At 35.3% G+C, this 21,658-nt stretch overlaps 1 long non-coding RNA gene across 2 annotated transcripts; it reads right to left on the bottom strand.

Annotated features, from left to right (window-relative positions):
• Positions 1-2,650: 2,650 nt before the first annotated feature.
• On the bottom strand, positions 2,651-20,552 carry LOC129263889 (uncharacterized). 2 transcript variants are annotated; one of them, XR_010294703.1, is made up of 4 exons: positions 20,489-20,552; positions 20,059-20,311; positions 3,701-3,879; positions 2,651-2,736 (listed from the first exon to the last, which is right to left on the bottom strand). It is a non-coding gene; the product is annotated as an uncharacterized LOC129263889 (long non-coding RNA). The 2 variants fall into 2 exon arrangements; XR_010294702.1 differs by lacking the exon at positions 20,489-20,552 and having other exon boundaries at positions 20,059-20,322.
• Positions 20,553-21,658: the final 1,106 nt, after the last annotated feature.

The raw sequence follows: 21,658 nt of genomic DNA, 5'->3' as shown, positions 1-21,658 counted from the left end.
AGTTCGAAATAATTGATTGCTTTTAATAGATTACTTCTAATTTTAACATTAGGCCTATATTGAAAATTCAAAATCTTATCATTTGGTATTTTGTTTTAAACTTGATATTAGTTTATTGACCCTAAATGACCTTTGCCTAGTGACCTACAATTATGCTCATATTCATTTTTTCAACCTTAATTGTTAACCATCATATTTGAGTATTACAGAATAGGGATGTGCATGCATACAGTAAATGTATTATAATAATCAGAGGAGAGACCATGGATATCAGCAATGCCAGTAGAGCATTACCATCCTTCGTTCCTTTGTTTGGGTACTTTTTTGGTAAAAATCTTGTCAATTCAGCCGTCAAGCTGTGACCATGATTGAATAATTCTTGAATCTTGAAGTTTGTGAAGGTAGACTATACCTGAGTTGGCAGCAAGCCACATACCAGTAAGCTATGTAATGACACAATTAAAGGACAAATATTGATTAAGGTCAAGACTAGGAGGACACGTTTTGCTTTGCTTCCTATTTTGTTTTGCTTCTGAGAAAGTGACGTCTTCATGATGCATTCATGGTTCAAACCAAATGGTCTTTGCTCAGTAGTTTGATGCCTGCTTGAACTTATTGCATTCATTTTAAAATGGTGTGGTGTTTACTGTTAATGCTGCCATTTTCAAAATAGTTTCCAAATGGAAAATTACAATCATAAAACAGTAATCCACAGCTGGATATCAATTTCATTCTGATAATGGATGATTATTGATTTCTACATACAAAATGGATTGGTTTTGATTCCCAAGGTGAATAAGAAAAAATCTGTTGAAAAGGCCACTAATCATGAGGCCATTAAGGGGGACATGTATGTATGCTCATTTGTATTGTATCATCAAATGTAATCATTCCATGTTGCTGATTTGTAATTGAATATGAATTTCTTGACATGTATCATTTTATTTTCCAAATTCAGGAGATTATGAGATGGAGTGGGTTACATTGAATTGCTTTTATACACTTAAACATTGTTTTAACAGGCCTCCTTCAGATAATATACCACCTAATACTGCAAAGCGTACAATCTTGATTTGTTTCATTTAAATATATATATAATATAGAATTGTTTTGGTTTTTTTTTCTCTTTATATGCACATTGTGTTGTTGCCATCAATATGGACTTGAAATTTCAAAACACACACACAAACTATGTTAAAGGCACCATCACAATGAAAAAGAGCATTATTCATAAAACTTGCGAGAGGAACAAAATGAAACACAGTCCGCATCGATCCAATGGTGTAAGAACCAGCCCTTTAATGTGATGATGAACTATTAATTCATACATGTGTAAATCAATATTACAGCTTTGCCCACCGTGCAGGGCTGGCTGGTCTACCCAACCGCCCTTTACACTGGTATGCTGTGCCCATCAACCCACCTAGGTAAGGATAGGGCTCACACAGCTCACGTCATCCTAATGACTTCAACATATGCAGTCACCTCAATTTAGAAAGCCTGTTACATTTAGGAGGTCTGTGTGCTCTCCGCTAATTCTGCTAATACTACACCTCTTAAAGAGACACGATGCTTTAAAATATCTCTATGACGACTTCTCCAAATTTAAACTTCATATATCAATCTTTGAAGCAGTTTAAGATGCCAAAAATAAAATGCTGATAAATATAAGGTAGAACAAATGAAAATCATAAAATCTTCAAGTGTTCTTTTGAAATAATGTTTAATAGAATAACACCCTTGCAAATAAACAAACAAACAAAACAATAGGTAAAACAAAGATTTGAGGAATACTCTTTTAGATGTTGTTGGAAGGATACAAAACCCAGTGGAAACATTGATTTTAGTAAAAAGATACAAAGTAGAGGAATTCTATAAAATATGTTCCATCAAAGTCAGTTACAAAATGGAGGGAGTAAATAAAACAGGTTGCAAGTTTAACTTTTTAACTTATTATGGCTATCCTAAAATTATCAATAAAGCTTTTCATATGGCATGTATGTGGATTTCATTCTCCATGTCTTGCTGCAATTTTCAAATTTCCTCTGTCTCCCAAGATGGTTTTGCTATTCTGAAATCATGTATTATTCAAAATGAAAATTAATATACAGGTTTGAGAAGTCAAGCTGCTCTTTGAGATATAATGTTTGAAACCTGAAAACTTACTGAAGAGTTTGTCTACAAAATCCTGCCACTTTGATACAATATTTCCAATTTAAAGACAGCCATAAATAGAAAACAGACTTTAAGAATTGGCAATTCTATCCTATTCAGAAATATACTCTAAATTCCAAGGATTTAAAATAAATCAAGATTGGCTGTGAATAGTGACCAGCAGAATTTTGAATTAGAAATCTTATGGATTAACTTCAAAATCAAAAGATTTAAATTCAAATCTTTTAACTTTATATTTAAATCAACAAGGTTTGAATCTAAATCTAATATTCAGCTGGTCATTATTCACAGCCGATCTGGATTTATTCTAAATCCTTGGAATTTAGAGTATAGTAGATTTTAGGACAGTTACAGTTCTAATTTCTGAAATTTACACTTTTAACGCTCTTCATTAACCCTCTCCACATATGTTTTTCTCTACACTCTCTTTTAATAATTATTACCTTGGGGATTTTGGTTTCATGTGAATATCTTACCAAGGTGCTTGCATCTTGTCTGATTTAGTCCCAGGCTTTGCCTTGTCTCCAGCACTTTGTCCAGTAGGTGTGATCACAATATCGCCTTTAAAAAGTCAATTTTAAGAAATAAATGAAATAATGCTGTAATCAAAAGATTAATTAATCAGAATAAAAGAAAATTATTAAGTATTCAAACAATGCAAACTGGGTATTGGGTAACTTGATGAACCCAAAATGTTTAGATTTGGAGATAGAATAACCATAGAGCTCCATGGAATAACCATTCTTTTGTCAAACTGGAATATTACAAATCTCATATGTCGCCCAAAGTTACAAATACATTTGTTGTACTACTACTGTTTTTGAAACAAAACCTACACCCTAAAGTCAGTGGGTACGTCTTGACGTTTAGGAATTTTTTTTTTAATGCAGTTGCTATTTATAAAACTTACTATATTGTGTTTAAAACAAAGCTCTTCAGTCTAAAAGCCTTTCAATATTGTGTTTAAGTGCAAAGAGAAAATACCAGTTCGGTATCACCTCATGGGCAATTTTGGTCAAATGACTTTTCATTTTTTACATATGATAGGCAGATTTCAAAGCAAGATATTATGTAAGCATGCCTTACATAGCAGGATGCATAAATTGTATAGACCAGGTGACTAAAATAGCACACCAATGAACACTCAATGAATATACTTGTTGCATTTTTACTTTGAATGCATCAACAAGTTGCTATAACAATGTACTTGGCCAATTGTGAAACACCAGTCACTATTGGACACATTGTTGAATTTTGCGGATCTAATGAAAAACAAAACTCAAAAGAATATATGAACAACCAAGACATAAAATTTGGTGCTTATCTCAATAGATATTAAACCACGTCTCTTTTAGTCCGTATGACCTTCTTCTGATCATGCGCAGAACGGAACTCCGAACTGGCTTATTAACTTTCAATTATTAATCCTGTCAAGTTCCTAAAATATTAAATAAAAATATCAGTCCTTATTTCAACCCTCAACATATATGATAACTCCTACTGAGCACTCCAAAATTTGTTTTACCTTTCTTTGCAGCACTCTTTTCTTCACGTATCTCTGCCTCCTCGATCTCAATCTCTTCCGCTGATTTTTCTTCTACTACCACATCGGCTCCACAATGTGCTACTCCTCCAGTATTCACAGCTCTCACAATGTATAAGCCTTTATCCTCTGGCAAGGCATGGGGGATGGTGAGGGTGTGTCTAAAAAAAAAACAAGATAACAAAACTCAGATTTGGTACATGTGTCATTTGGTTAAATAAGTTCAAAAGAAAACCATATACCTTATTACCTGAAGTCAGCCTCATTTTGGACCACTTGAGGAAATGCCCAAAGACATTGGTACACTGTTTGCAGTATTACCTCTTTCATTAATTTGTCCTCAAATAATCCAGAGTTGATGCAGCTGAACAATAACAATTGTTTTCATAAGTGTTGTCATTTTTTAAGACCTTTGAATGCAGAATATGCCACATAATATGAGAATCCCATTAATGAATTTAAAAAAAAAGATTTGAAGCAGATCAAGGGCGGAACAAAGTCCTCCTAAAAGGAAGATTAAAATCAAGCAGCTTACTCTGGTCTTCAACCTCTCATGAATTGAAATGAACCGCATCCATGAATTCACAAAATGGGTCTAAAACATGGTAACCTACGTATAAAAAGTTACAACAAATTGTTATAGTCAATAGCATCTCGTATAGGGCATTATTCTGCTTTGTCAGTATACAAAGCTGAAGTCCTCATTGAAGCCTTTAGACCAACCATATCATCAGCGATAATCCAAACCATCGTATCACACTTACGACGGTGCAAACCCATTTCAGAGAAAATCTACTTCAAAGTTTACTATAATTTTCACACGTAGTTCCCCAGCCTTACAACATATTCATTGCTAGAAAAATACATGGTTGGAAAGACCGAGACAATTGCTTGATATTGGTATTCTTATTTTAAACACAAAACCGAGGATCAGAGAAAATATTGCAAAAGAGCTCCAAGCTTGTAATTTCGTTTTGAGCGGTTTAGATTTCCCCTGTACAAAACGCCATAAGGGATACAACAACCCTGACTGCGATCTCAATGCGCGCGGTCAGTCAAAACGTTGTATTGCTTTTCACGTGCAAATTCAATGCAGTGTTGATGGCCGCCTAAGATGGTTTGGCTGACCACACGCATTGAAATCGCGATCAGTCAAACCGTCGAATCGCTCTGCTACAATACACATTTCCAATGGGATCTGCACATTTTATTTAAAAAATGTATGTCATCACCGTGAAAATCCCCTCATATCTCAGAATAAAAGAAATTGCTGCCTAGAAATTTAGTTATGAATAGAATAGGACTTGTACTTTCATTTTCTGCAAAAATCTCAAAATCAATTTTTTTACCAAAATTGACTGATATGACGGTTTGGATGAACGCCAACGATATAGACATAGTGCATACTTGACTACATGTATGCAGATTGCACAGAAGAGTTAAAACTATTTTCGCTTCACTCTAGAATCTTTCAAAAACACAATTACCATGTGCATGGATCTGAGAGACGGCAAACAAGATTACAGGAAAGCCAGGGAATGGGATAAGACTGGGCTGGAAGATTAGGCAATATATAAATCTGTTCACAGATCTTGAAATTATAATAGCTTTCCAATGCAAACAACCAGTAGCAAACTAACAGGGAAGGGTATGATATATGAGGCAGTGCAGACTGGCACAGACTTTGGCTGTCTTAGTTGAGACATCTATATCTATTTTTGTTTGATGATTTACAGGAACGGAAATGAAAGAAACCCAAACAGTTTAGAAAGCCTGTCTATTTCAATTTTTTAAATATAACACATTTCTGAAGACATGAGACAGGGCTTCGGAACACAAACTTTCAAATTAATATGATACATGTTTTGTGAGTTTAACATGCAATTAAGGAATAATGCATAGTTTTAAACATCAATATGAATTGGATGCTTTTATTACTTTACAATCTAAAACCTGAAATGTTAAATCAACATTTGAAAGGTTGGAGGAGAGACAACCTTTTCTAAATGTTGCAACTTACATTTAAATGGTTTCAATCCAACATATTGTTGGATTCAGCTTTATGCATAACATGTGGAAATTATTGTCACTCCCCTAACCTTTCCATTATTGGTTTAACATTTCAAGTATTAGAGTGTATGACTGTCAGACTGAAGGGAAATGAAATAGTACTAAGGTATGTTTAGTCTTACTAGAGGTTACTTACATTGAAAACAAAAATGAAAAATTACATTGCGAAATTGTGTATTGGAAAGTATCTTCATTTTATCCACATATACTGCATTATATGGGTAACAGTGAAAGACAGCACTTCAGTCAGTGTAAATCAAGTCCACTCAAACAAAAAGTTGATTTGAATGATCGGAGAAAATAATAAAACAAGCATCACTGTCAATATCAATTAAATATGGCATAAAATAAGAAATACCTGAATATAGTATACAATTTAGACTTTTGAATAGTAAAAAAAAATCCACAATGGTTTGCATCATGTGTGGTATAATTGCATCATTTATTCTTCTTTTTTCTTCTTTTACAATTTTTTGCCTCCAATAATGAAAACTTTGTTTGATTCTTCACGGGGCATGTAAAATCATCATCCTTTCTCTCACCATATTTTAAATTTACTGATTATTGTTTTTATATTTCATACTATGAAAATTCAATATGTCAGTGTGTGACATTAACTGTTCCCTCATTGGCATAATGAATGGAATGGACTGTGAATAACAATCAAGATCTTAAAATCACAAATTTCTTATCTTACATTAAATTTTGAGGATATTTTCTGTTCTAGACTAGTCTGACTTTTTTTCTAATACTTGTTTATTGTTCTTAAATTTCAAATCAACTTGTTGTTGGGATGGTTTTATTTTGGCTGCAAAAGAAGCATTACTGATGTCTTTTCTAAACCGCCATGGAAGACTCTGTAACATAAAACAAATCATGAAGTGGCTATTGATATTTTCATCCTTTTTTATAGCAAATAAATATCATTAAACCAATAACCTCAAACAAAAATATACAATGCTGAAGCATAATATCATTTAAAAAACTTTCACAAAACACAAAATTAATCAATTCATTGAAAGGAACCTTCAAGTCTGACAACAACATCTTTTAGTAAGAAACTCACTCAGCGACTTTTTCAAATTTGATAATCTATCTTTCAACTTCAGCACTAACAAACAATGGGAAGTAATGACAATTTCTGGGAAAGATGTAGAGAAGAAATTCCTATACTATAGATGGAGAAGAATCTTGTTTGATATGTCAAAGGCAAATCATGCACAAAAAGGTCAAATCTCATAAACACAAATTAAATCTCTTTGTTCTGGTACAACTAAAGACGTCTGAAGATGCAGACTATCAATGAAGAAGAAGTGAGAGCTTGAGAGCTATTTCAAGGGGTGACATTTGACCGCCACAGTTTAATTACTGGCATCAAGAGGCCATCCCCTTCCCATCATAATGATTACTACTCAAGTCTGGATCACATCACATCTCTTAAAAGTCTTCTCGAGATGTGTAACTACTGCAGACACACAAGGTGCACGTAACACAATACTTCATATCATAAGCCTTAATTTGTCATAAAGTTCTTAAACATGCCCTGTTGATAAGATTAACTCTGCTCTTGGTGTCTTAAGAAATACAATGCACATACCTGTGCACATATATAAATTTGTTGTAGTATAAATTATATCAAAATCAAATCACATAGCTTGCAAAAATTATCATATATTCAGATGAAATCCAGGGATGAATTAAATGACAATGAGAACATTGCAAACATATTTCATTTACAAATCATTCTTTAAAGAAAAGTTATTAAAAAAAGTTGAGCACATTTTGACATATTCTCCACAGTGCTTTACTCACACTCTCATACGTCCTGTGACCTACACTTTTCCTGACATGAGAATCTTATCTAATATAACGCATATAGACTTGTAGTGCCCAAAGTATATTTGACTTTAATTGGAAATAAATCAATTTAATTGAATTGAAATTGAAATTAAGATCCTGGCGGTATAATTTGCTCTCAACAAATCAATGCAAGGAGTTTTGTAAAAGTTTAAGTAAGAAAGGGCACTGAAAAAAAAACATTAAAAAAAACCTGAACTGTTGTCTACAGATGTTAACTAAGTATCGGTAATGACTAAAATTTAATTGGCTAAAACAGACTTTAGAGAAAGATTAACAAACCATTCAAAATAATCCCCTGAAAGATGGTCTATATGAGATTTAAAATTGGTATTGAGGAGTGAAATATATCCAGTACCTTATTCACTGACAAACACATTCATGAAATTCTCACCTGAACCACAATCTACAGTAGAGAGTAAGGTGGTAAGGAATAACAAAACAATCTCAGTACATTAATAAGAACAGTTATTAGCAAACAATTTCATTAAAATAATCATTATCTATAGTAGATGTTGAAATAGTAAAAAATAATCAAAACAAATCAGTACCTCATACAATCGTACATGTAAGAAAAATCACAGATAAAGCATTTCATGATATACTTCACCAGACCAGATACAGGTAGATGCCAATTAAATGAAAATGATTTCATTAGTCACTGTAAAACCAAGTCATGAAATAATCCAGCAAGCCTTGATCTACAGTAGATTTTAAAGTAGTAAAAAGTAACAAAAATGTCACTAGCTTTTCAAAGTATTTGTTGCGAGGTTTGAAACAAAATGTTGTAAAATCCATACATTAACTACTATTCGAACAGCTTCATGTCACAGATGTAATACTATTCGGCTTTACAAAGATGATTTTTTTTTTCATTTCTAAATGTATACATTCATGTTTATTACAAGTCAATTGTACATGTTCTGCACATGAACTGTCTCTGTTTAGGTGTTTATACAATAGAACAATCCTAATATTCTAACTCCTGTCAATCAAATTCATTTCAAAACATTCCCTAAAAACACATCATGCTGTACATGATCTAGGGTAGATGTGAACTACAATGACTGAAGAAAGATGAAATCTAAGTTAAAAATAGCCTTTATCTGTAAAACATGGAATATGCAATAAATGAAAAGGACTGGATACCATATCAAAATGGATGGCAAGGTGAAAGAGATATGACAGAGATCAAGCCATCAGGAGAGGGGTCTGATAGAGGACAAGGTCGTTGTGCCCCTTGTGAGGAAGATAATTACTGACTTAGAGGGTAGAAGACCTATGGTGGACTGATGAGTGAGTGGCAGGGGTATTTTTAATAGAAGTTTGAGGGGGGGGGGGAATGTCAATGCGCATTATAATTGCAGTACATTTCTGAAATATGCAATGCTTCATTGTCAAATGACTCATATCTAGATATTATTCTGAACATAAAAAAATTCACTTTAATAGATAAAAAGATCTGTTGCTCAACAACATACATAAATAGGCAATAATCCTAGATAACTAGATAGACAGACCCCAGATAGTAGATCAGTAGATAGATGGTTTATTTGATTAAAAAACATCATAGAAATATCAAATGGCAACATATACTGAAACCAACCATTAGATATTCTTTTATGGTTTTCCTGTTTATTTCATACATGTAGTTTGCTACAAAAAATCCAGCGCATGGTTCAAATTAAACTAATATGGGTCTTATGATGTTGTATGTAATCAGAAATATTCCATACTTTAATGTTGCAAAATTAATATAATTATAGAATACGACACCATACTACATACCCAAATAAGATGTAAAACTGATATTCATATCATCCAACAGAACCCTTAAAAAGTGTGATTATTGACATGAATGCCATCAGAAATATTTTGCTTATTTTACAGTCATTTCTTTCATGAATGAGCACATTATAACTAGGATAATGCTAGTTATTTATCTACAAAAAGCATAAATATTTCGTGATGTTTAATTTTTGATTGTGTGTGTAATATGCCTGATTGTGTTATGCAATCGTCTATTTAATAACATAAATGATGCTCTGCTTTCAGCATTGGCTGAACCCAATCAATGCATATGCATTGTCAAAACAACAAGATATCGCAGCAATACTGAGTTATTTCGAAGCATACAGTTTTGGCATGTACTGAAAAAGCGAGTTCACAATACACTGTCTGACAAAGTCAATGATATTCCAGTTCCTAATGATTAATACTGTTTTGTATGGTACCTAATAATAACTTTGAGATATTTAAAGTTCATTTCTATGTATGTAAAAAAATCTGTATAAGCATTCTGTACACAGATTAAAGACCAAAGACAAAGAAAGCACATTTCTTTCATTCAGGAAGCTCACATCTTCAAGAACACTTTTCTCTGATTTGCAACTTCAGAGCTCACTCACTCTGTAGGATATTAGTGAGGCTTAAAATAAAAGCCGAGTTGAAATACATGTGTAATTCAACTTGATCTGACCAGCTAAGAGGAAAGGGTAAAGAGAGAGAGAAAGGATGGGGTCCGTCTGTGATGAATTATTAAAGGAGTGGACATTGACAGTTCGTATCTATCTGCACTATTAATTGAAGCTCAAAAATGTCACCCTATTAACCTACAAGCCAGTGTTATGTTCACACGAGCTTCTCACTGTTTAAAATCTAAGGAAATTTCTAACATTATGAACAAGTTATCTGTTTCACATATTTCTAGGTTTCCTGATGTCAGTTTTGCTTTTATCGGTAGAAAAGGTGAAAACAAAATTTAGCATTAGTGGCCTGGCATATATAAACATGGAAAAAGAATATCAGCGCGAAGATTTCAATTGATTTCATAAAGTAATGAAATGTGAAATGCTGTGAGAGGCAGAGTTGTATCTTCAAGTTCCAGGGGGTGGGGATTCATATGCGTAGCTTGTTCTGAGATCCCTGTGCAAGTGACTTGAGATAGTAGCAACTAGCAAGAAATATGGTCCTTGCTGGATCTGCATGTCAGTCTAAAGAAACCTTTATGCATAATATTGCAGTAATAATTCTTTGAAACATTATTGAAATATTCCAAAATAATGAAATGGTTACTAATATAAAAGAAATCATTGAAGAAAACAATCCAAGCTAACATATCATTTCAATGTAACACAAATATAATGGCAATTATTACATTTTTAATGCGTTATTCATTAAAACGATGAACTTTGGTGGTTGATATATAATTCACTGCTTTTTTGTGTGTGATATCTATTCTCTATATTAGAAGGCAATATGCAAAGATTGTATGCTTATCGTTTTTGACTGATCAATTCTATGTTTGAGAAGTGGTGTTAAACCAAAAATACAGTTTGAATTAAAATTTCCAAAAACAAAAATTGATAAAATCTTTAATTCATCTGACAATCAGACAATGCATTTAAACTTAGAGAGAAAAATCTGAATATTTACCAAAACTTTAAACGCGAGTAGATTCTGCACCGCGAGCTGGGGCAGCGTGTAAACACAACGAACACAATAATCCGCGAGCGGAGTCTGCAACGGCTATCGGGTCTGCGCCGCGAGCCAATGCAGCGTGTAAACACAGTAATTATCATATCATACAATGGTAGCATTGAATAAAATTGAAATAATTTTGGCATGTATAATTTTTTAAATAAATGTTTGAGAGAAAAGAATGATGCATTCTGGGATATTCAGAGGTGACAGAATCAACGAGTTCAGGAAGCAAGATGGAGCCATATTGAAAACTTTGTGCAAGGGAACTTACTTCTTCTTTAAAGGTTACATGACTTTGAAGAAAAAAGCTTTAGAACGAAACTATTACTGTATCTTAAAGTCAATATGATACCATGTGAACCAGTCCACTGACCCATTCACATTGTTAACTTTTTCGTTGAGGGTTCATGTATAGTCAGGTCAAAGATTGGAAGTGCAAGTATATTGAGACCCTATCTTCTCATATCTTCCCTACATGGATCATAATGATTGATACCCCTGACAGATTGTACACAAACAACAGCATCATAAGGCTTCAAACAATCATTTAAAGGAAAAGTCCACCCCAACAAAGAGTTTATTGAACAAAAAGAGAAAAATCCAACAAGCATTACACTGAAAGTTTCATCAAAATCGGATGTTAAATAACAAAGTTAATGACATTTTAAAATTTCACTTTAATTTCACAAAACAGTTATATGCGCATCCTGGTTGGTATGCAAATAGGAGACTGATGATGTCATCCACTCACTATTTCTTATGTATTTCATTATATGAAATATTCTATTTTCTAATTTTCTTCTCATTGTCAAGTGAAACAAAGATTAATTCCTCCATGAACATGTGGAACTAGCATTGTTTTAATATTATATGGTTCGGTCAAGTACGTCCTTATTGTCAAATATGCAAAAAAAGAAGAAATATTGTATAATATTTCAAACTTTGAAAAACAAAAGAAATGTTGAGTGAGGGACATCGATTGTCTAATTTGCATGTGCATAAAACTGTTTTGTGAAAAATAAGCAAAACTTTAAAATGCCATAACTTTCTTATTTTACATCCGATTTTGAGAAAATTTCCATCATTATGCTAGTTAGATTTTTCTCCATTTATTCAAATCAACATTTTTCTGGGATGGACTTGACCTTTAATAATGCCTTACATTTGCTCCAGTATTTTCTCATGATTATTTGCAAATCTCAAGTTTTTAAACGTTCACATGGGATGACAAGAAAGCAGAGAAAAAAATATATTTGGATATTATCCAAGTGTGAATGAACAATGAGTTCGGAACAAGCTCGTCTTGTAACTAGTTTCACTTTCATTCCAGCATTACAAACTGTATCTCATCCTATTAATATAGATCAAATGCCCCAAAGTCCCTCCCTTTCCGTTCATGAGAACTCCCTCTGAATCTAAGTTCAGATTAAACCAAGGCTACGTTCAATCAATTTTCTGAAGCTAAAATTACAAATATGATTTTTTAAATCACAAAGCAAAGTGTGATCCCGTGTTAACTCTTGGAGAGAGAGTTCAAACAAATTTTGATCAACACAGATTTCTTCCCAATTCAGAACATGTCAAGTGCAAACCGGACTGCATTGCAGAGTTTGACCCAGATAATATGGGTTAATTTGGAAGGTAATCAATTCATGACTGAACTCCAAACAAGAAGCAGGCCATTGTGTCATAGAATCATGACTGAGATCTCTCTTGCAATCGATGGAATTTCAGTATTCAGTTACCTATGCATGTGTATGCTGGAAATTTAAGTTTAAAACATCTTTTTCAGCTATTGTTGCATGTGAAAAAAATGACTTAAAAGAGCAATGATAAACTACATCTATGAAAAAGTGCAATTCTCTCATGAAAAAGGATAGCAAGATTGCCCTCCCAAATGGTAGAGTTCTTCAAAAGCCATGGATTAAACTTTCATTAAAATATAAGAACAGAAAATTTAAGAACAAAAAAATAATTAATTAAAGAATGTTCAATTACTTTGAAAGGCAACTTTTTGTGAAGATTTCTTCATTCTACACTCACTCAGCATTATGAATATTATCTTTCCCACTTATCCCAACTGTCATCCAATTATAATTTTAGAACTTCATTTCCAATCTAAGACATATCCTCTTTATCTTCTTAAAAAAGAAATGTAACATATTCTTCAACAAAAGTATTCTTTTTTTTTACTCACACTTAATTTTGTATTTTGGGCTTAATTTCGTCCTGAGGTGTAGCTAGAGAAAAAAAAGGAGAAAGGGAATGCAAGCACTGACATTATTGTTGTTGGCTTAGTTTGTTGTTCATATGATTATTTTCCGTCGCTTTATATCTGTCTTTGTTTCTCTCACTCCCAGATGCAAATGCAAACTCAAAAAGATCATTATTAGTACCTATTCCTAATTTGAATTCAAACTCACCTCATTTATACATGTATTATTTTTGTTAATGAATGAACCAAGATGAGGGATGTTCGGGTGTGCTTTTGTGTGTGATGATGACGATGTTTCTCGGTGGATGTGTCTGTGTGTGAATGAGCATGTTTCGCTCCCCCCCCCCCCTCTTCATCTGATGTGTACATATATTAATTACTGTATTCTTTGGAGGCTTCTTATTTTCAAGTGTAAACTTTTTGTTGCCCTCCTTTTCTTGTAATGATATTTCTATATACGAATGTACAATTTGATGATGTTTTTTATTATTATCAAGCATTAATTGAATTTGAATTGAATTGAATTTTGAAAGTAATGTTCCCTAATGCTAGGAGTCCACTGCGTGGCGCCAGTTTGCGCCAATGCAAAGCGGCTATGGAAAAAAAATATTTATGGCTGTGGCATCACCAATAAGGTGCCTAGTGGCACAAACTGCCTCCCAATTGGTACGTAGTGGCGCGTAACGTCGCCAAATTAAATTTTGGGCAATGTTACACGCCAGTTGAGAGGCAGTTCAAGTCACTGCATGCCACTGGTGACACAAGGCACCATAGCCACTTTGCAATGGCGCGCATTGGGCGTCAACTGGCGCCGCCCAGTGGACTCCTAGCATTACATACACAACTTAATGTATTTTTTTTAGATAACTGTCATCTGAACTTCATTTGGCATTTTGTCTATTACAGATACCATGCAGCTCCTTAGTTTCCTCCAACTCTGAAGCAACTAGGTGATCACATACTATGAATGCAGACCATTATACCCATGTTTATTTTCACTTGAAACATACATGAAGTTTGCTGTAATGCAGCTCACAGTACTTGAGCATGATGGAGCACTCCGGATGTTTAAAGATGCATTGTCACAAAACATCACATGCTTGCTCAACAGTCATGATTATGCATACAAAGCAAAGACTATTCATGACAAACTGAAACTTGCTAGGCATAGCAACACATAATGTATGCAAAATGCATTCCAACTATGGTAATTTTTAATTGAAATTTATTACAAAAGGCTAAATTGATGCCTTATTACTAGGTTTTCCAGAGAAAAAATATCCTTAAATCTGGATGATCTGGATCATTAGTAAACAAGTCTTATCTAGACCGTACAGTGTATAACAGTAAGGATTATTAGGTCACAATCACAATCATATGGTCATTTTTACTTTTTTGTACATGGTTTTTGAAAAAGGGGGGGACAGCCCCCCCCCCCCCTTTCACGGCCCCTGCTTGACCAGTGAACATTTGCACCAGTGCCTTCGTCTGGCAATTACACCTTTTGTGCCAAGGTTCATGCAACTTGTTGCTGACAGACTGTCAAATTTCCCATATTAAAAGTGACTAGGAGACTGATATCCTTGTTATAGTCTACAACAGACATGGTCTATTATTCATTTTACTTTGACTACAAAAAATATTGATACTTCAAGACATTATCTGTCTCCGCAATACCAGGTATGTAAATATACTATCTAGATTCCTTTTAATATGTTTTAAAGTACTACAATTTGTTATCATTAATATTGACTCTCGCTGTATTTTGAAATCTTTTCTAATTTTGCCTGCGTTCCATATGAAACTGTTATAAATTTGTTAGATTAAATGCTCCCAAAATAAGGGCCAGATTGCACAAGGGGGCATTTAGGACCCCGACCGCAGGGGTTTTTGCGCTTCGCGCACATTTTTTTCTAAGTATCCACTTCACGCTGGCCCTTTCAAGTTTACTTGGAGTCTCATCTGGCCCTTCAAAGAAAAAGTTTGAGAACCCCTGCTGTAGACCTTTTGACTAGCAACTTCTTTAGTGTTAACATCTTACTAGGGTGGAGTCAGCTATGCGCCCTAGTATCCCAAATAGAGGCTAATAATCAAGACGCCAAAACTAAAGACAGGATGAACTGGAATTCTGGACACAAACCTCAACCTTGGTCAAACATACAAATTCTGGTACATGTATATTGAACAATGTTCCTTTAAGAGACAGCATGCCTGAGCACAAAGACCTGGGCAAATAGCTTGCAGCCAGTTTATAGGGGCTTCACTGGAATCCATGTCTAAACATCATGTTATATACCTTGCCAGGTAAAGAACTTGTCTATATATTCAGACCAAGTGTCATCTCTCAGGCAAAAGCCAAAACTGTCTACGGGAAGGTATATGGAATCACCGACGTAACCTTGATGACAGATCATAATTTTTCAACGAATCATTGTAAATTGGTGAAGATAGCTTGGTGTTTACCTCACATTTTTTTTGACAATATTAAATTTCATCTTCCTACAGTAAATTTTCATGTACTTATTTAGGGATCTGACATGTATGGTTCACTACTTAATACCCCCTTTACACCAGATGTAGTTCCCGCTACATTCTTGAAGTTCAGAAGAAACCTAGGACATGGAGCCAACTTCATTTTATTTTTACGAAAGATGTGAAATTTTCATGAGCGTGCTACGTCCACACCATGTTTTTGTGAATGTTTATGCTGCATGAGCGCATGTTTATTCTGCACGTAGAAGCAGTTCATACTACGTCAAAAAGGTTCCCGCTATGTTCTGACTACATCCAGCAGCTTACATGACTTGCTGTAACTCGTCTATTTGGATGTAGCGCCAACTGATACCCCCATTACACCAACACTACGTCCAGGCAGTTATCGCTGCGTATACTACAGCATATTGAGAGCATAGCGAGAACTTTTCTTGACTTGGCTCAGTCTGCAAGATTTCCACATTCTCATTTTCCACCACATGGTCTTTGATCATGTCCTAAGTCCACCTAGCGGGAGCGTCGTCTGAATAGTACGTACTAATGACACAGCAGCTTACTAACAACTCCATTGACATAGCATAGATAAAGTGGACACTGTAAGAGTGTGGCAAAACCTCTGTCCATTTCTACTGTACTGCTACTACGTGACCACTGTGCGGTCACCATGCACACTCAGTTGGAGCTACATACATGTCCACATACACAAGGGTACAAAAATCATGCAATCCGCTGGATGTAGGGCAGAGCGTAACGAGAACCGTTTAAGCGCTTCTGCGTGCATAATAATCCTAGTCGGAATTTCGCAAGGACATTGCGCGGAAGTAGCATGCACTTGACAATTTCAATTTTTTTTTAGAAAATCAAATGAAGTTGGCGCTGCATCCTACGTTTTCTTCTGAATTTTAACAATGTAGTGGGAACTTTATCTGGTTTTGTAGGATGTAGCGACAACTGAATATGTGTGGTGGCCACGCAGTAGACATGGACAGAGTTGTTGCTACATTTTCCTGTTACATCACGTCTATATGCTACGTCGTTGGAGCAGACGGCACTCCTGCAACATGGAATTTCAAAATCAAAATGTTCAAAATGGGTCTCCGGAGATCATGCAGACTATGCTACGTCAATAACAGTTCATGGTCATTTTTCTTTGACGTAGCGAGAACTACATGGGCATTAAAGGGGTTTATTGCTCATTCTTATAACAGAAGACAATGGCTCTGTTCTTCCTAGAGGTCTAAGTTAAAGTAACAAGGCCAAGCAAAATAAAGTTGTTATATGTTTTATTGTTGAAAAACTGTTAAGAGACTATGCACAAGTTAACAGAGCATTTTATTTTGCAGCTTTGGTACTGTGCACTTTGTCAGCAGAAAGCGACTACCGGTGATAAGGCAACCCTAAGCCATTGCCAACTAGTGAAGGAATTCTCTTTCTCAGGCAATGGACTCTGTGATGTGAATGGATATACATGAAAGGAACATGGAAACAGAGAAATGTCATTTTGTTTTCCTTTTAGATGATCTATGCAATTAAGACACTCAATTGGTGTCCAAGGTCTATAACCTACAACACACATCACCCTCTGCATCTTTGAGGATCAGCAGACTGCAGCTTGGTGATCATAATACACCCAGTGAATACCTCAAACAGAGCTTAATGAACCAAGCATAGTTAACCAAGTATCTGCTGGAAACGACTACAAAACAAACTGAAATTAAACAATATAGTCGTCAATAAATACACCAATTACTCAGAAATGATAGGGACAGTGTCTGGAAAGTACATTGAAGAGCAATGGCACATCCATATCCATAAATTCTGGAGTAATTGCACATGACTCTCAGCAGAACAGAGTTTATTTCTGATAAAAGTGCATTCACATTCAGTAAATGCTACTTCAGCAGACTACCAAGGTGCTGAATTACAGCACAGAATGATTTTTCAGTGCATAACAATTAAACATTTTCAGTCACATTTAGACATTTCCTCTGGTAGAATTCCATCTATCATGACCAGAACTTATCTCTCAGGAGAGCCATCCCACGGCTAGGGTTATCAATCCATACCACTTCTACTCCTATACACATTTCCTATCAGGGTAATGATTATTATTTGTGTTAACCCTACATAGGACCCTACACATCATTTATAGAGTCTAACATACAAGGTCATGATTAACTGACAACTGCTCCTATCACTCAGGATTAGTCTAGTAGCAAGACATCTCTCTTTCTCTCTCTTTCCAAAACATCATTTTCTTTTAGCCTTTCACTTTCAAGAGAAAAATAAAATCTCAACAGAGAATTAAAAAATAGCTTTTATTTAAATGGTCATAAAACAAGTCTTTGAATCTGCCACTTCATAATTTTTTTCCCAATAATCATGTTGCTATGGAATTAAAAAAAACATCAACAGATTCACAGTGAGACTACATTTTAACACACAACCATACCAATGACCTATAGTAAGAGGATAAAGGTGTCTTCATACAGCGCCTTCTTTGGCAATTATTATCATTCCAATCATCCTGTAAAATGATGCTATAAATGAGAAATCTTTCACTCTCCACTTGTTCTTTAATCTATTGAAGACCGAATCTGTGTATGCGGTCTGGGATCTATTGGAGAATGCATGTATACAGCAAAATCAACCAGTCTTTAAGGTTAAAGCACTATTTTTTGCAATATTTATTTCAAGGAAAATTGCATTATCTTTAGATATATTCATTTTCTTTTTAACATTATAGATGATCAAGGGCTGAACGATAAAGCTCTTTCCACATAGGCTATTGTACCACTGCCCTTGACACACATATGCACAATCTCCACTCCCTGGGGAGTTCTCAAATTTCTTAGAACAAAAAAATGATGCTTCCCTCGTAGTCTACCGACTTCCTATTGAAAATCCATTGGAAAGTGACTTGCCAGAGATAGCTGGTGCTGCCATAGGAGATTTGAACCCCAGAACTTGTGGCTTTCATTTTCATCCACTACATCCGTTCACCCCTGGACTACCCATTTTTTTTACTGCCATACAGTAACCACTTGGTAATTTTCCCACTAGCGCTGTAATATATAAATGTGCCCTTGTGGAAAGAGGCCTTGACCTACAAACATAAGGCTTGTAAGTGTGAACATGGTGTTAGCTTTGTAGCTCTCTTCCACATCCCTAAAAATTCAATCCTTGCTTTGAAAGTGCTCGGGGGGGGGGAGGCCTACTCAAATTATTACATGATACCTATGTGCCAGACCAAAATAAAAAATGGGGGCAAGGCTCTAAAATCTAAAACTAATCCTTGGTCTAAAAAATGGGGATCCCTGGAACTACTCTTGGGTCAAGGATTGCTCAGAATGCAATATTCTGAAATTATAACCTCATCAAAAAATGGTGGTCTCCAGCCAAAACATCTGCAGTGGGTATAAAGCGTGCATGTCATGTTCATACCGATTTTGTCGATCGGGCTAGTGCTAAGTCCTGCTCGCGGCACGGGAAGCTTTGGGGGCCGGCCCGGCGCCAAACAAGCTCGCCAAGCCAACCTGCTAAGAAGTTGATAATGGGCATGCACTGGAACAAGGAACCCTAAATTTGAGGGTCTCCAAGACAGGAAAAATATTAATCTCTATGGTTTTCCCAATTGGAGAACAGAAATTTAGGTTGAAAATGGGGGTCTTTACTGTGGCATATATCACCCCCCCCCCCCCCGGGTGTTCTAAAAGAAAAGGGGTTAACCTACTGATGCTAATCAATAAACTTATCTCAGGTCTAGTCTCCAGGTATTATTGATGATTAAGAATATTAATATTTCTTCATTTGAATTCACACTATTGTGATGCATCACAAGGGGTATAAAATACGATCATGATATTTTCATATAAAAAAGTTACAAAGTTACAAATTACAAACAATAAGCACTGCTGAATTATACAAACATATTTTAATTATCAACAAGTTAGTATCTGCATCCTCTACCTGAGCAAATACTATGATTGATTAGTTCAATTAAAAAGCACTGTAAAAAAAATTGTTTATTTACAGGTTGTAGCATAGAAAAAAAATATACTCCCTGGCCTCTGAGCTGAGGCTATGATTGAAGCAACAGATTCATTTGTTAGGCTTACTAGTTACGTTATTGTGAAAGTGATACCCTCTAGCTACTCCATGATTCAGTCCATATTGATGGTCAATCAACTCACAACACGTAACTTCATGACAGATAACTTACTTTTTGCCCCTGGTTTGTATTTCTCGTTCACCTAACCTCTCTGAAATCCTGAGTCCATTATGAAACCATTTGATGCTAGGTTTCGGGTGACCCAGTACGGCGCATTCCAGGCTAAAACACTCCCCTTCCCTGAGCCGCTTGTCTCCGATATGCCTTTGAAAGATCGGTGGGCACGTCTCCTCGGGTGACTGGAGCGACAGCTGGCGGGTTGGTTTGCCTCGGGCCTGCTGAAGACCGCTCTTTACCGATGTTCCTGAGCAGAGTAAAAAAGCATTGACATTGTTAGAAAAGCGATAACACGTTTTACTTTCTTTTAACAGGGTTCATGAGCATCAACCCGCTTTATTGCGGTCAAAATCTTTTATTACTTGCAGATGCATCAGTATTTTAACCCTGAAATATGTCCAGTTACAGCTGTCAAAAACTTCACCTTCGAAACGAACCGCAGAATTTTAGAAGGCATGTCTTCAATGAAACTCTTTTATCGATGATATGACGGAAATGGGAAACATCCCAAATAGGGGAATGCCCAAATTATTGGATAGTCTGAGCAATCAGGCATTTTTATGCTTGCATTGTCAGCATGGTCAGGCTTCCAAACAGAGTGTGCATTGTCAAAATTTCGAGAAGGAGGGTGATAGGTTAACGGGGACCCCTTCCCAAGTAGATTTATTTTGAATTCCTTTTTTTTGCCTATTTCTACAGGAGTGTTCTGTTCTTCCGTAACAGAAAATTGATTTGTACAAGAAGAGTTACACCTGTTATTGCTAAAACAATTAATGTAACAAAATCGAACTTAAAACAAAAATCAAATATCAAATTTCACATTTTCGCTCATTTTCAATCATCTAAAAAAAAAAAAAATTCCCTTTAGGCCCTATTATTGTTTTTGTGCCAAGAAGGAAACAATCATCAACTGATCGTGAACTTAATCACAATAGGCCTACCATAGGTGGATCCAGGGGGAAGGGGGAGGGGCGCCGCACGCGTACGCCCCCATAATATAAACATTTTTTGCCGGGAGGCGCAAAGAAAGGAAAACGGAGAATCGAGAAAGAAGAAATATAGAAAAAATAAGAAGGGAAGAAAGAAAAGGGAAAAGATATAAGGAGGGGAAAGGAGAAATAAAAGTGGGAAAGAAAAAAAGAGAAGGGCAAGAATCGGCTAATGATCGGATCGAAGTTCGATTAATGAGGTCCCTAATCATGGGTCCCTAAAATAGAGTTACTAAAAAAATATTTAAAAAACATTTTAGCTCGAATGTTTCTTTGATGAGATGCACATCATGTTCCTCATAATAAAAAATGCTTGCAATAACACGTTTTTAGATCAGAATTCGCGCTTTGTGTTCGCATTGTCTGATTCATGAGATATTTATATTCTAAACCAGTCTCGCAAATAGGTCTTAAAATGTCCCCTTTTCAGGTCAGTAGGCATAGGCCTATACATTATCATCCTTGTGCTTCGCGCTCATTTTGTTCATGATGAGTGCTCATAGCGTTCCATTTTCAAAATATGAATCTAAGTGAAATATCCAAAACTATCAACTCGTGCTTCGCGTTTGAATATCATTAGCTCTTAGAGCAGCCAATCAGGGAAA

The sequence above is a fragment of the Lytechinus pictus genome, chromosome 1, assembly GCF_037042905.1.
Source record: "Lytechinus pictus isolate F3 Inbred chromosome 1, Lp3.0, whole genome shotgun sequence".
Classification (NCBI taxonomy): domain Eukaryota; kingdom Metazoa; phylum Echinodermata; class Echinoidea; order Temnopleuroida; family Toxopneustidae; genus Lytechinus; species Lytechinus pictus.
This window is presented reverse-complemented; position numbering and strand designations above follow the sequence as displayed.